General features: G+C 48.7%; 1 long non-coding RNA gene across 6 annotated transcripts in view; it reads left to right on the top strand.

Moving 5' to 3' along the window:
* The window catches only part of LOC137418461 (uncharacterized), a 168,975-nt gene extending 154,406 nt beyond the window's left edge, over positions 1 to 14,569 (top strand). For all 6 annotated transcript variants that reach the window (XR_013624093.1, XR_010982641.2, XR_013624094.1 and 3 more), the window contains one exon: positions 13,991 to 14,569. This is a non-coding gene — a long non-coding RNA (uncharacterized LOC137418461). The remainder of the gene's footprint in view (positions 1 to 13,990) is intronic.
* Positions 14,570 to 14,772: the final 203 nt, after the last annotated feature.

The raw sequence follows: 14,772 nt of genomic DNA on the forward strand, positions 1-14,772 counted from the left end.
TTTCAAAAGTTCGCTACGAAAAATGCCACGGTAGCGGCAGAAAGGGCCATGTTATTAACCCAACATTTGTGGGTTATATGGAGTACCGTACCGTAGATCTTCGCTCAGTTCTGTAAGTAAACCTTACTTCACGGATGTCGGGATTCCTCCAAATTTCTTCATTTAGTGTTATAAAGAGCATTAGCGACTGTTTAAAAAGCTAAGCATACGTGTTTGTGGTTTATAATGTTTTTACTTTCTGTAGAAGCCGTTGCTCCCACAGAAACGCCATTGTAACTATAAGCTATTTATACACGTTATCACTGCAGGAAAAACGCCTTGGGGGAAGTGGGACATTATTAGTATTAATATTGTTTTGTAATAACATTAACAATATGCGATTATCATTAATTTTGTTATTAAAAGTGTTTATGGAAAAACGCCACGATAAATCTTATTTGGAAAAACGCCATGATAAAGCTAACTTAATATGGCTATACACCTCAACACTTAACCCCATTGACAGCAATGGCAGGGAAAACTCGCTCGGGGGAAAAACCCCCTCGGGGAGAGGGGCAAATGAATGTGCTACAATCTTCATTATGTATGTAACCCTTGGTCATCCTGTCAAGTTTGGTTGAGATTGGATAAGTAAGGACGGAATGTATTGGCGTCAAAAATTCATCAGACAGATGGACAGACACAAATGGCATATTTTCGTATGATACAAGTTAAAGGGAAAAGGTGAGTGCACAAAACGTGCCACAAAAAGTGCAAACTATAAAAATAGGCCTACTCACTAAGAAGTATCCAAAGGTAAGGCTGTGGTGAAAGAGAGAATGAGGTATCCCAGGTAACAATAGTCAGAGGTTTTATTGCGAGTTTGGATTTGAGGAGGTGTATCCATTCCCGCAAGGCTGGACTATAGAGTTCCATGGCCCACACACACACACAATAAACATGTGAAATAAAAAAACTATTTGTCACTAAGAAGGGACAAAAAGTACAAACTATAAAAAATACTCACTCAGAATTATGTAAAGGTAATGCTGTAGTAAAATAAGGAAAGAAGTATCACAGGGGAACAATGTTGAGGCAGTGTATAAACCCTTTTTCATTCTCGCCTGGCTGGGCTACAGAGTTAGATGGCTCGCACACCACAATAAACATGTGAAATTGAAACGATTTGTCACTAAAAAGGTTAGTTTTTATGCCTCCTCAGACAAAGTCACCGGAGGCATTATGTTTTCAGGTTTTCCGTCCGTCCTTCCGTCCGTCCTTCCATCTGTACGGGCTAAACCTCGTTTTTCTCAGCAACCATATGTCCGATTGAGACTAAACTTTAAGGGTAGGAGTGTCACCCATGCAGAATGTTTTTCTGATAATTGTGATGTCATAGGTCACGTGGTATGGCAGTAATCTTGGTTTAAATGCAAATAATTAAAAAAATATTTCTCGGAAAACGCTGAATGGAAAAATTTGAAACTTGGCACATTGTCAAGTACTCCCAATGGGGAACAAAAGCATAATCATGACATGATAGGTGAAGTGGTATACCAGCCAAAAATGTTTTAATCAAATTCATAAAAATGGATTACAGAGTGAAATGGCTCGCACACCACAATAAAAATGTGAAATTAAAATGATTTGTTACTAAAAAGATTAATTCTTTTAATACCGGTATCTTATTTTGTCATGTGGATTCATCCGAGCATTGGAGAGAGGTCGGTCAGACATGGAAGTTAATGGTAGGCATACAGGAACGTACATGCTTTTAAAATTGGTTTAAATATGAAGAAAAAAGGAAGAATAAACAAATGGATATAAACTTGTCAAGGTAAAGGGTGTTTCCCTAAAGAATGCCTTTTTTCCCGACCGGATGATTCGTTTCGGGAAAAAAAGGCATTCTTTAGGGAAACACCCTTTACATAACGTGGGTGGTGTATTGTCCAAACTTGGGACATGAAGTCAATTGGCAAGAATGTAAACGATTTGCTCACAAAACCCGGCTTAGTGGTTAGTATTATATAATAGATGATGAAGATGATTAAACAACACATCCTACAGTTAAGTGTGCATCGACCATGAAGTGCCCTCATTTATATTACATCCACAAAATTGGTAAAACCCTCGACTCACATTTACCCCGGCTAACCCTCGACTTACATTTACCCTGGCCAACCCTCGACTCACATTTACCCCGGCTAACCCTCGACTCACATTTACCCCGGCTAACCCTCGACTTACATTTACCCTGGCCAACCCTCGACTCACATTTACCCTGGCTAACCCTCGACTTACATTTACCCTGGCTAACCCTCGACTCACATTTACCCTGGCTAACCCTCGACTCACATTTACCCTGGCTAACCCTCGACTCACATTTACCCCGGCTAACCATCGACTTACATTTACCCTGGCCAACCCTCGACTCACATTTACCCCGGCTAAACCTCGACTCACATTTACCCTGGCTAACCCTCGACTCACATTTACCCTGGCTAACCCTCGACTCACATTTACCCCGGCTTACCCTCGACTTACATTTAGCCTGGCCAACCCTCAACTCACATTTACCCTGGCTAACCCTCGACTCACATTTACCCCGGCTTACCCTCGACTTACATTTACCCTGGCCAACCCTCGACTCAAATTTACCCCGGCTAAACCTCGACTCACATTTACCCCGGCTAACCCTCGACCTACATTTTCACATTTCGATCCATTCTCACACTAACAACAGGTATGGTAAACTTTTCATTACCTTACATAGCAATATGCATTATAAATAGTGTGCAAACCCTGGTGCTGAGGTCTAAATTGAGAAAAGGAAGAGAAAGGAATATTTTTTGTAAGGAAAAGAAAGAGAATAAGAGAGCGAAAGGAGGGTAACAGTGGGAAGAGTTTGGAATAGGGGAATGAAACGTTCCGCCATATTTGCGTACGTAATAAAAAATAGATTACCTCTGCTTTTAGAATAATGTAAAGATTGTTAATTGCAATAATAATAAATTGATTATAGTTTTTCCTACTATTAAGGTACAGGTGTTTTTGTTTTAAGGCTGACTCTCTTGGCAGGCCTGTCCATGTTTTCATTTATTTTGTCCAATTCTAGGTGCAGGTCGAATGAATATTTACCCGGTATTTCCACATATCAATGTTTTGAATTATTGCTCGGTTTAATTGCCTATTAAGTGGTGTAACTGCATTTCAAACCCACAAATTATAGATACCATTGACAAGGGTAACCTAGTAGACTGAACACAACTCCCATACCCAGGAAAAGCACTGATTTAATTAAATGCACTACATTCATTTATCTGTCATAATGTCCTTGTCTTTCATGTAATTTAAGTGGCAGACGCTATGGAATAATGAGGGAACCAAACATGGGTTGTCCTATTGTGCTTTCCAATCTGAACACAGCCGGTGATGTTGGGATCCCAGCTTCAGATCATGTTACGATGTTGAAATGTCCACTGTATCCTATAATGTGTTTGGAATTTTTTTCTACAAGTTCACTTGTCTCGTGTACGATATGTCCAATTTCCAGTACACCAGTGTGTTAAAAATATATTTGTCTTTAGCTGGAGCTTATTAACATGTTTCTGAGTTTAACCGGATGTCATGACCTATTATTATTATTTTCCAAGTAGCTTTCATGTGAGTAAAACGCTTCGAAAGTTATTCCAGGGAAACTGGATTCCCTGGGAAAGAGGCGACATCCCTTGAAGATCACATTAATGATGACATCATTTGCGACAAAGATTGATAATAGGCCAAAAAATAAACACAATTTTGCAAACATAATAGTGTTCAACATCCTTGAACGAGATTTTGTACAACAAGATACATATAGGATGGAGCCAAATTTCTGGCTGAAATGGATCTCTTTTATCGCTTTTCTTTTGGGACGGAGCCACTGTTCATGTCATGTCCTGCTATATATTGTGCAATGGCTGTCTTCCTCACATCTTTTATAATAACAACTTATGGATCTTCATTTTGTTTGATACAGAAAAGGCAAATGTATTCTTTCATCAGGTTCATTCTCAACAGAAACAAATAAATGCATTCAGAAAAGTGAACCTAAGTGCTTCCAGGTAGTTATACATTGGTGTAAGGCCTCGCAAATTTGGTTGCACCTTCGACCTCAAGGTGTCGGTACTGGAGGTGGGGTGTTTGGTCAGGGCTTGTGGATAAGGCATACATCTTTAAGATATTATTCTCCCGTATTTTATCAATTTATTTGTTGTGACGAGTCTAGTGCTGTTGAACACTATTATGTTTGCAAAATTGTGTTTATTTTTTGGCATATTATCAATCTTGGTGGCAAGCGATTAGGGTTCTGGCTTAGGACCCTATGATCCTGGGTTCAAATCCCAGTCAATTGCTGAATTAATGCCAGGGGGGTTGACTCAGCCTGTCATACCTTCCGAGGTCGGCAAATTGAGTACCAGTTCACTGGTAATTCCCTGTGTGTCATAACAGGGTTGGTGGCAGGAAGGGCATCCGGCCATAAAACATGGCTTCAAAAAGGGGACCACGGTGCCCAAAAAAGGACCAACCCCTGCCTGCGGGGAAAAATGGCCTCGAAAGGCGGTTCCAATGCTCAGACGTATATACAGTCACGTGAAAAAGTAAGTACACCCCATGTAAAGTTTTGACTTTTTCAACATATTTCAACATACAGCTATTTGATCTTCATTTCAACAATATTGATAGATAAAGGTGATATAATATAACAAATATCATGAAACATTTACATTTTGTAGTCCATTGTATAATTTAAATAAACATAAATGCAAATTTCGCATGTGGAAAAAGTAAGTACACACAGACATTTATCACTACTACAAATACCTAAAATTAGAATCAGGTGCATCAGCTCAGGTGCAAATGATTAGAACATCGTTGGAGAGGATCTTGGAGGAACATGTCTTATTTCAATCTCAGACATTTCGTTTGGTTTGCTCTTTGTTGTTGAAGTGTGTGGCGTCACCATGCCTCGATCAAAAGAGCCCTCTGAGGCCTTCAGAACGAAGGTTATAGATGCCTATAAGTCTGGGAAGGGATTTAAAAAGATCTCCAAACAATTTGAAATCAATCATTCGACTGTCCGGAAGATCATATACAAGTGGAGAAGATTCCAAACAACTGCCAACTTGTTCAGACCAGGCCGCCCCAGCAAGTTCAGCCCGAGAGCAGACCGCAAGATGCTGAAAGAAGTCTCTAAGAACCCCAGAATGTCATCACGGGACCTACAGGTAGCTCTTGCCACTGTTGATGTCAGAGTGCACGAGTCTACAATTAGAAAGAGGCTGCACAAATTTGATCTAGATGGGGGGTGTGCCAGGAGGAAACCTTTGCTGTCCAGAAAGAACATCAGGGCAAGACTAAAGTTTGCCAATGAACACCTAGGCAAGGACCAGCACTTCTGGAACAATGTGCTCTGGACAGATGAGTCAAAGGTAGAGCTATTTGGCCACAGTACCAGAAGACATGTTTGGCAAAAACCAAAGACAGCATTTGACCACAAGAACCTGATACCAACTGTAAAGCATGGTGGTGGAAATATTATGGTTTGGGGCAGCTTTGCTGCATCAGGGCCTGGGCAGCTCACCATCATATAATCCACTATGAATTCTTCATTGTACCAGAGGGTGCTTGAGGATAATGTGAGGCCATCTGATGGAAAGTTGAAGCTCAAACCGAAGGTGGACCTTCGAGATGTTGTGGGGGGATTTGAAACGAGCTGTGCATGCAAGAAACCCCTCAAATATCGCACAGCTGAAAGAATTCTGCATGGAGGAGTGGGCAAAAATTCCTCCCAGTCGATGTCAGAGACTGGTAGACAGTTATAAGAAACGCCTACTTGAGGTTGTTTCTGCCAAAGGGGGCAATACCACCTATTAGAGCAAAGAGTGTACTTACTTTTTCCACATGCGAAATTTGCATTTATGTTTATTTAAATTATACAATGGACTACAAAATGTAAAAGTTTCATGATATTTGTTATATTATATTGTGGCGGACACAAAAGCCCACTGGCGTGGTGACATCATTCCACGCACCAAGTGGGCGGTGGCCACGCCCGAGGGGTAGGCGTGGCCTCATGATATACACCGGGCGACCAGCCCGGAGCATTTGAGTGTTACAGTGTAGTCTTACAATAAAGACGTTTATATGTTACCGCTTGTCCGCTTCCTCCTTGCTCACAAGCAGCGCGCGTAACGCCGCGCTTTACTGGTGACCCTCGACGTTGGATCTGCCGTAGCGATCCTTCCGAACACGACGCCATTGCAATGGCCAACGACAAGGCAATGGCGATTAAACTTCCCGAATTTTGGGAGGCCCAGGCCGAAGTCTGGTTCGTTCAAGCCGAAGCCCAATTTCAGCTTCGGCGCCTCACCAACGACGACCTGCGCTACTGCCATGTCGTCGCCTCCCTCGGGCCTGGCACGGCCGTTCGAGTTGTGTCCGTCCTTCGCCACCCACCGGACGGCCACAAGTACGAGGCACTCAAGCGGCTACTCCTAGCCACGTTCGGCCTCTCGGACGACGCACGGGCCGACCGCCTCCTGGATCTCCCCGAGCTCGGTGAGACGCGCCCGTCGGTCCGAATGGACCATATGCTGTCACTGTTGGGCGACGAAGCCCCCGGTTCGCTATTCCGGGCGCTTTTCCGGCGCCAACTTCCAGCGCAGGTTCGCCTCGCGTTGGCCGCGACCGAGCTAACGGAACCCCGAGCATTGGCCGCCAAGGCGGACAGGTACTTCGCCGCTTCGGACACGCGGGCGAGCGTCGGCGTGGCCGTCACGGCCCTCAACGCTGATGTTCAGCAGCATGTTCCACAGCATCAGCTTCTACAGCGCGCTGATGTTCAGCAGCATGCTGATACGCACCTCGTGAACGCCGCCACGCCCCGCCCACCGCCGCGGCGAAAACCGCCACCGCGGGGAAATCCGCCAACTCCACCGGCCTGGCGGAGCAAGCCGCGCTCCTCCAGCTCCACCACCTGGTGCTGGTTCCACGCCAAGTTCGGCCACGAAGCTCGGCGGTGTCATCCGCCGTGCTCCTTCAAAGGGTCGGGAAACGCCCGGGCCGGCGCTCAATAGTGGCGATGAGCGCCGGCCGTTCGAGCAGCCTGCTGTTCATAATGGACACCTTCTCTGGGCGCCGTTACCTGTGCGACACGGGAGCGCAGGTGAGTGTCATTCCCGCCGGCACGTCAGACAAGCACGCCGCGGGTGGGGGCCCCGCGCTGCTTGCCGCGAACGGGACGCCCATCCGTACGTACGGAAAACGCTGCCTCTCTCTGCGGTTTGGAGGGCAGGTTTTCCGATGGACGTTTGTCACCGCCGACGTGCCCATGGCACTGCTTGGCACGGACTTCCTGTGTGCTAATGGGCTCCTGGTCGACGTCAAGCGCAGACGGCTTGTCCAGGCCGATACGTTCAGCTCGCTCGCTTGTGCGTTGCCCAGCTCAACGAGCGGCTTGCCAAGCGGCTTGCTGAACGATTCGGTTCCGGCCACATTGGTCTGTACGCTTCCGGCAGCGGACGCATTCACCCGCCTCCTCGCCGGCTTCCCGGCCCTCACGCGGCCCACCTTCTCGGCGGGGGCCGTCAAGCACGGGGTGGCCCATCACATCCCCACCGTCGGGCCACCGGTCTACGCCCGGGCACGCCGCCTCGAGCCGACGAAGCTGGCGGTGGCAAAAGCGGCGTTCGCTACCCTGGAGCGACTCGGCATCGTTCGGCGCTCAGAGAGCGCTTGGGCGTCGCCGCTGCACATCGTGCCGAAGCCCGGCAGGGGATGGCGACCGTGCGGGGACTATCGCCGTCTCAATGACGCCACGACTCCCGACCGCTACCCCGTCCCCCACATTCAGGACTTTTCCGCCCGTTTGGCGGGCAGGTCCTTCTTCTCGAAGGTGGACCTCATACGCGGCTACCATCAGGTCCCCGTCAGGCCGGAGGACGTCCCGAAGACGGCGGTCATCACGCCATTCGGACTCTTCGAGTTCCTGCGCATGCCCTTCGGTCTGAAGAATGCGGCTCAGGCGTTCCAGCGACTGATGGACAGCGTCCTGCGCGACTTGGATTTTGTCTACGTCTACCTGGACGATATCCTCGTCGCCAGCGCGTCCCGCGAAGAGCACCTACGCCACCTCCGCACGCTCTTCGAACGCCTGGGCCAGCATGGCCTGATTGTGAACCCCGCAAAGTGCCGGTTCGGCGCCGCCACAATCGATTTTCTGGGGCACAGTGTCACCAGGCATGGAGCCGTCCCCCTGCCGGCCAAGGTGGAGGCGGTGAAGGGGTTTCCGCGCCCCCGCACGATCAGAGGGCTGCAGGAGTTCCTGGGCATGGTGAACTTTTACCATCGGTTCCTGCCCCGTATTGCCCAGCTCCTGCGCCCCCTGCACGAAGCTCTCCGAGGTAAGCCGGGCAAAGGCGACGTTACCTGGACCGAGCAGATGGACACGGCGTTCACGGGCGCGAAGCTCGCCTTGGCTAACGCCACCATGCTCGCGCACCCGGCGCCCGATGCACCGATCGCCCTCACCACCGATGCCTCAGACTACGCGGTGGGCGCGGTGCACGAGCAATGGGTGTGTGGAGCTTGGCAACCGCTGGCGTTCTTTAGCCGGCAGCTTCGCCCGCCCGAACGCCGTTACAGTACCTTCGACTGCGAGTTGCTCGGACTTCACTTGGCGGTCAGGCACTTCCGCCATCTGCTCGAGGGCCGGGCGTTCACTGCCTTCGTCGACCACAAGCCGCTGATCTTCGCGATGGGCAAGGTCACCGAGCCGTGGTCGGCCCGGCAGCAGCGTCACCTCTCGGCCGTGTCTGAGTACACGACGGACATCCAGCACGTCGCGGGGAAGGACAACCCGGTGGCGGATTGCCTTTCCCGGGCCGTCGCCCACGCAGTCCACCTCGGCATCGACTATGCCCGGATGGCAGCGGACCAGGCCGCTGACCCCGACGTCCAGGCCTTGCGGACCGCCGTCACGGGCCTCCGCGTCACCGAGGTGCCGTTCGACGGCACGGGCGTGGCCCTCTTGTGCGACGTCTCCCTCGGGCGTCCTCGCCCCATCGTGCCCGCGGGCTGGCAGCGCCAGGTTTTTGACGCCATCCACGGCCTGTCCCACCCGGGCGCGAGGGCCTCCCAAAGGCTGATCGCCGACAAGTTCGTCTGGCATGGCCTCCGGAAGGCCGTCCGCGGCTGGGCCAGGACGTGCCTCGCGTGCCAGCGCGCCAAGGTGCACCGGCACACCCAGGCCCCGTTGGCCCCGTTCACGGTGCCGGAACGCCGGTTTGACCACGTCCACGTGGACCTGGTGGGACCTCTGCCCCCCTCGCGGGGTTTCACCTACGTCCTCACCATGGTGGACCGCACCACCCGGTGGCCGGAGGCCGTGCCCTTGGCGTCGACAACGGCGGCCGATGTCGCGCAGGCTTTCATCGCCACCTGGGTCGCCCGGTTCGGCGCCCCCTCAGACATCTCATCCGACCGCGGCCCCCAGTTCACCTCGGAGCTCTGGGGGGCGGTTGCGCAGGGGCTCGGGGTCTGGCTGCACCGAACCACGGCCTACCACCCCCAGGCTAACGGCCTGTGTGAGTGATTTCACCGCTCATTGAAGGCCGCGCTCCGGGCCACCCTCCGTGACGGCGGCTGGGTCGACAGGCTCCCCTGGGTCCTGCTGGGCCTCCGGACGGCGCCCAAGGAGGACCTGCGCGCATCCGCGGCGGAGTTGGTCTTCGGGCAACCGCTGCGGGTGCCGGGCGAATTCCTCCCCGACTCCACAGCACCATGGTCCGCGGCACAGCAGCGCTCCGCTCTGCAAGAGACCGCCCAGAGGTTCGCCCCGGTGCCAACGGCATGCCACGGGCACCCACCGACGCACGTCGCCCCGGAGCTTCGCACGGCGGAGTACGTCTTCGTCCGCCACGATGCCCATCGGACACCACTGCGGCCCCCGTACGACGGGCCTTTCCGCGTGCTGGAGACCGGGGCGAAGCACTTCACCCTGGACATCGGCGGTACTCCTGACCGCGTTTCGGTAGACCGCCTCAAGCCGGCCCACCTCGATGTGGACCATCCACCGCCAGTGGCCCGACCCCCACGTCGGGGCCGCCCTCCTGCGGGCGGACCCCCGGCACCGCCCAGCCCCGCCGCCACGCCGCCCCCCGGTCCTGCACCCATCCCAGGGGCAGCCAGGGGCATCCCACCTGGCATCCCTGCACCCCGGACGCCGCCGATCGCCAGGGGGCGCTTCGGCCGGGTCATTCGTCTGCCCCGCAAACTGGCCCTCCAGGTGCGAGGGAATTCTGGGGGGGCGCGTGTGGCGGACACAAAAGCCCACTGGCGTGGTGACATCATTCCACGCACCAAGTGGGCGGTGGCCACGCCCGAGGGGTAGGCGTGGCCTCATGATATACACCGGGCGACCAGCCCGGAGCATTTGAGTGTTACAGTGTAGTCTTACAATAAAGACGTTTATATGTTACCGCTTGTCCGCTTCCTCCTTGCTCACAAGCAGCGCGCGTAACGCCGCGCTTTAATATCACCTTTATCTGTCAATATTGTTGAAATGAAGATCAAATAGCTGTATGTTGAAATATGTTGAAAAAGTCAAAACTTTACATGGGGTGTACTTACTTTTTCACGTGACTGTACATATAAACTTTAAAAATAAAAATAGAGTCAAAGCTGATGGAGAAACTAGGACATGGAACAGATCAGGACACAGCAGAACAAAACGAACAGCAGAAGGAGAGGGACAAAATAAGAGAGAGACTTCGAAGACAAGGGACATGAGGAAAAATGAGGATGAGGGGAGGACACATGGGGTGAAGAAGATGCATACAGAAGCAAACTCTCAGGAAGGAAAATAAGAAGGTTGGAAAGAGGTGGGAGATAGGGCAGGGAAGAGTGGGGGTTAACGTGGGTAGAAAAAAAAAGATCATGGTTTTGGGTAGGAGATTATCCGAGATGGTGGTGAACAGCTGTCTTGAAAACCTGGAGGGAGGAATGAGATTGAAGAGAATGTGGAAGATGATTCCACAGGTGGGAGAAAAAGAGAAACTAAGAGTAGAGGTGAGCAGTGATTCTAAATTTTAGGAGTGTCACCAGAAGGGGGGTTGATGACAGACCATGTGCACCCTGTAGACAGACCTGGGGTAGAAAGGGCACAGAAAGAGCACTTTCTGCAATTCAGAGGCTGCAAAGAGCAGAGGCTGCAAGACCAAATAGGAGGCGGTATATGATAGAGAAACCACCATGTCTGCGATGTGAAAGTGAGAGGCCCATATACTCAGCTTCATCATGGGAGAATCCAATGATCTTGAAGACCTTGGTTTCCACGGCATCAAGCTGAGCAAGGTGTGAGGCAGGGGATTCTGCCCAAATTGGAGAGCAGTACTCCATCAAGCTGCGGATGAAGGTCTTGCAGGTGGATAAGAGCCCAAGTGTGCCATTGAAGGACTTTGCACGACAGAGAATGTCATGTCGGAAACTGGCTTTGAAGGCCAACTTATAAGTGTCGTTTGAAAAAGAAAGATCTTGGATGTTAGTGAGGCCTAAAAGTTAGTGACTGAACTTCTCCAAGAGGATTGTTAAGAAGGTAGATGTGCGGGTTTGCCAGAAGGTCTTTTCGGAGAGAGAGTGTGAGAGTTTCTCGAGATTGGAAGACATACTCCGAGTGTTTGACCAGCTCGTGTCAAATACATACAGAGAGTTGCCTTATGTCTAGATTAGATTCCCGACATGATTATAAACTGTCAGGGTTGTGCTTCGCAGGTAGGATTTGCATCACAAAGTGTTGTCCCTTTGATGGACTTTGAGCCAGGTGTCCCGTCTATTTGCATCAGTTGATGAACGTTAAGTAAAGGTCCTCCGGTGTCATTTGTGAAGATCAGGTGGATTCTTGTCAGCACTACGAATACATTTTTTAAATCTTGCCCTGACTGTCGCTGAGAAGGCAAAGCCAAACCACAAATTTACCGAAGGTGGATGGAGGTTATGTTTTCACCCCTGTCTGTCAGTTTGTCTGTTTGTCTGTGAACAAGATATCTCAAAAGGTTGTCGATGAATTCGGACGAAATTTGGCAAAGAGGTAGCGTATGTAACAAGGACGAAATGATTCCATTTTGGTGAAGATCCGGATTCGGAATCGACTACAATAATTTTTTAAGTGATTCTTCGCCATTGGGAGATATGGCTAAAAACTATATATAGCACAATATCTAAAAAAGTTATGGACGGATTTGGACGAAAGTTGGCAGGCAGGTTGTGTGTGTGACAATGAAGAATCGATTCGATTTTGGTGAAGATCTGAATATGGATTCGGATATGAGAATTATTTAATTTTTTAAATGATTCTTCACCATTGGGAGATAGGGCTAAAAACTATATATGGCACAATATCTCAAAAAGTTATGGACGGATTTGGACGAAACTTGGCAGACAGGTTGTGTGTGTGACAATGAAGAATCTATTCGATTTTGGCGAAGATCTGAATATGGATTCGGATACGAGAATTATGTAATTTTCTAAATGATTCTTCACCATTGGGAGATAGGGCTAAAAACTATATATGGCACAATATCTCAAAAAGTTATGGACGAATTTGGACGAAACTTGGCAGACAGGTTGGGTGTGTGTCAAGGATAAATAGATTCGATTTTGTTGAAGATCTGAATATGGATTCGGATACGATAATTATTTAATTTTCTAAGTGATTCTTCACCATTTAGAGATCGGGGGAAAAGCGATATTTCATGATATTTCAAAAAGTTGTGGGCAAGTTGGTTAGATGACAAGAACAAGCCGATTCGATTTTGGTTCAGGTCCGAATCCAGATCCGACCTATCAGTGGGATACAAAACATAAACTGTTCTGACTGGGGGAGGTATGTGCTCTACCCAGTGCCCTTCTAGTCTTTGCTGCGAGACCGTATTGGCAGCACCTAAGATTCCTTTGGGTAGAACACCACAGAGAGCTAAGACATGCATACTCACATCAACTAACAATAATTTCACAACACCTCAATGAACCTTACTCATAAATAATATAAGAAAACGTAAAATGCCCAATGCAATTTTGACATTATTTTTGGCAACAGTAGTTTTGAGTCTGACCAGGGATATTATATGTTTCAGTTAGGCAGGAACAATCAGCACAAAGCTTCAAACACACCTCTTCACCCTCAACCAATCACCATCAAATTTGCTTCCGTGTCACAACCAATCGTGATCCAATTTATCACCATTCTCTAGCCAATTGACTTTCGCTTCTACTTTGCATATATGTTGCAACAGCCAATCACATTCAGCCGCGCTTTACATTTCCACGTGGGGGCATTGCCTTGCCTTGAACAAATAAGTAGCACGAAAGTTTACATTTGTTGGTGCTTTGCTGTGTATCCATGGTTTCATTTTAAGCAAACTTGTTAGCTTGGTTTTATACTTTTATGATGCACTATATTATCGACTGTTTATTTGACCTTTTTGAATATAAAAGAAGGAAGCCTGGTGTTGGCTTAGCGGTTTGGGTGCTGACTTGGGATCCTGGGTTCGAATCCCGGTCGATCGCTGAATTAACACCAGGGGGGTTGACTCAGCCTGTCATACCTTCCGAGGTCGGCAAATTGAGTACCAGTTCACTGGTAATTCCCTGTGTGTCGCAAGAGGCGACTAACAGGGTTGGTGGTAGGAAGGGCATCCGGCCATAAAACATTGCTTCAGAAAGGGGACCACGGTGCCCGAAAAAGACCAACCCCTGCTCTGCGGGGAAAAATGCCCTCTAAAGGTGGTTTTTTTTTGTTTGTTTTTTTAATATAAAAGAAAAAGTTGATGGTTTGTCATTTCAAGAAAGTGATGGAATTTTTTGATATCGATGCGAACGAAATCGATACAGCCATCTGTGTTTGAACACAAGTGCCCCTCTTGCTATTTATCTGATCCGTTTCCTCTTCTTGTCTTCTACCGGTTCCTTACAGAGTTCATCTTCTGCTTGATACAAGGTGCGCTAAGCCTTGTGAGGAGTCAAGCTTCCAGAGCTCTGTTTACACTGAAGTGCAAGCATGATCCATCATAGTAATGAGGATCTCGTCCCATTGCCAAGCACTGGGCCTTGTCACACACCATTGCCACTTTACGGATTCTTTCACTCGTGGCTGCGGTGAGACCAACTGATTTGTGGGGCAATGTGTCTGAGTAGCCTCAAAGGGAACCCTCTGCTTATCGAGCTTCCTACAAAAATGTCTCCACAGTTTTGTATTCCTGGTAGATTCCCATGGAGCACGTATTATATTCATGTAGGTGCTTCAAAAGATACAATTACAATCACAATCCTTGCGCAAACCTATAATAACTTTAAACTTGTATAATGATCAGCACTGGGTATCACGTAGGTGGGCCTGACATTCTCGGGGAGACGTGGGCATAGCCAGATTGGGCATTGAGTACAAAAACTTTGCATTTCTTTCTCTCTAAATCAACTTTCCGCACGAGTGGTGAATGTATTCTGATATAGCCTTTGACATCTTATATTTGACCAATAAATTTAGACATTCTGACTTTTGCTTTCCCTACTCTTGAACTTTTTAATAGGAAATGAAATGTTTATCTGGTTCACGTAAGAAAAGTCCAAATCACTGGAAATAATTAATATCTGTGAAAAGGTGAGCTCATTTTCAAATTCACATCAGCTGATTCGTCATTTTTTTATTTTTTTTTGTATACTGAATCGAGGCTCGTGTATCTTTTGATATCTTTTGAT

Source organism: Myxine glutinosa, chromosome 7 (genome assembly GCF_964187855.1).
Source record: "Myxine glutinosa chromosome 7, kmMyxGlut1.1, whole genome shotgun sequence".
Lineage (NCBI taxonomy): Eukaryota > Metazoa > Chordata > Myxini > Myxiniformes > Myxinidae > Myxine > Myxine glutinosa.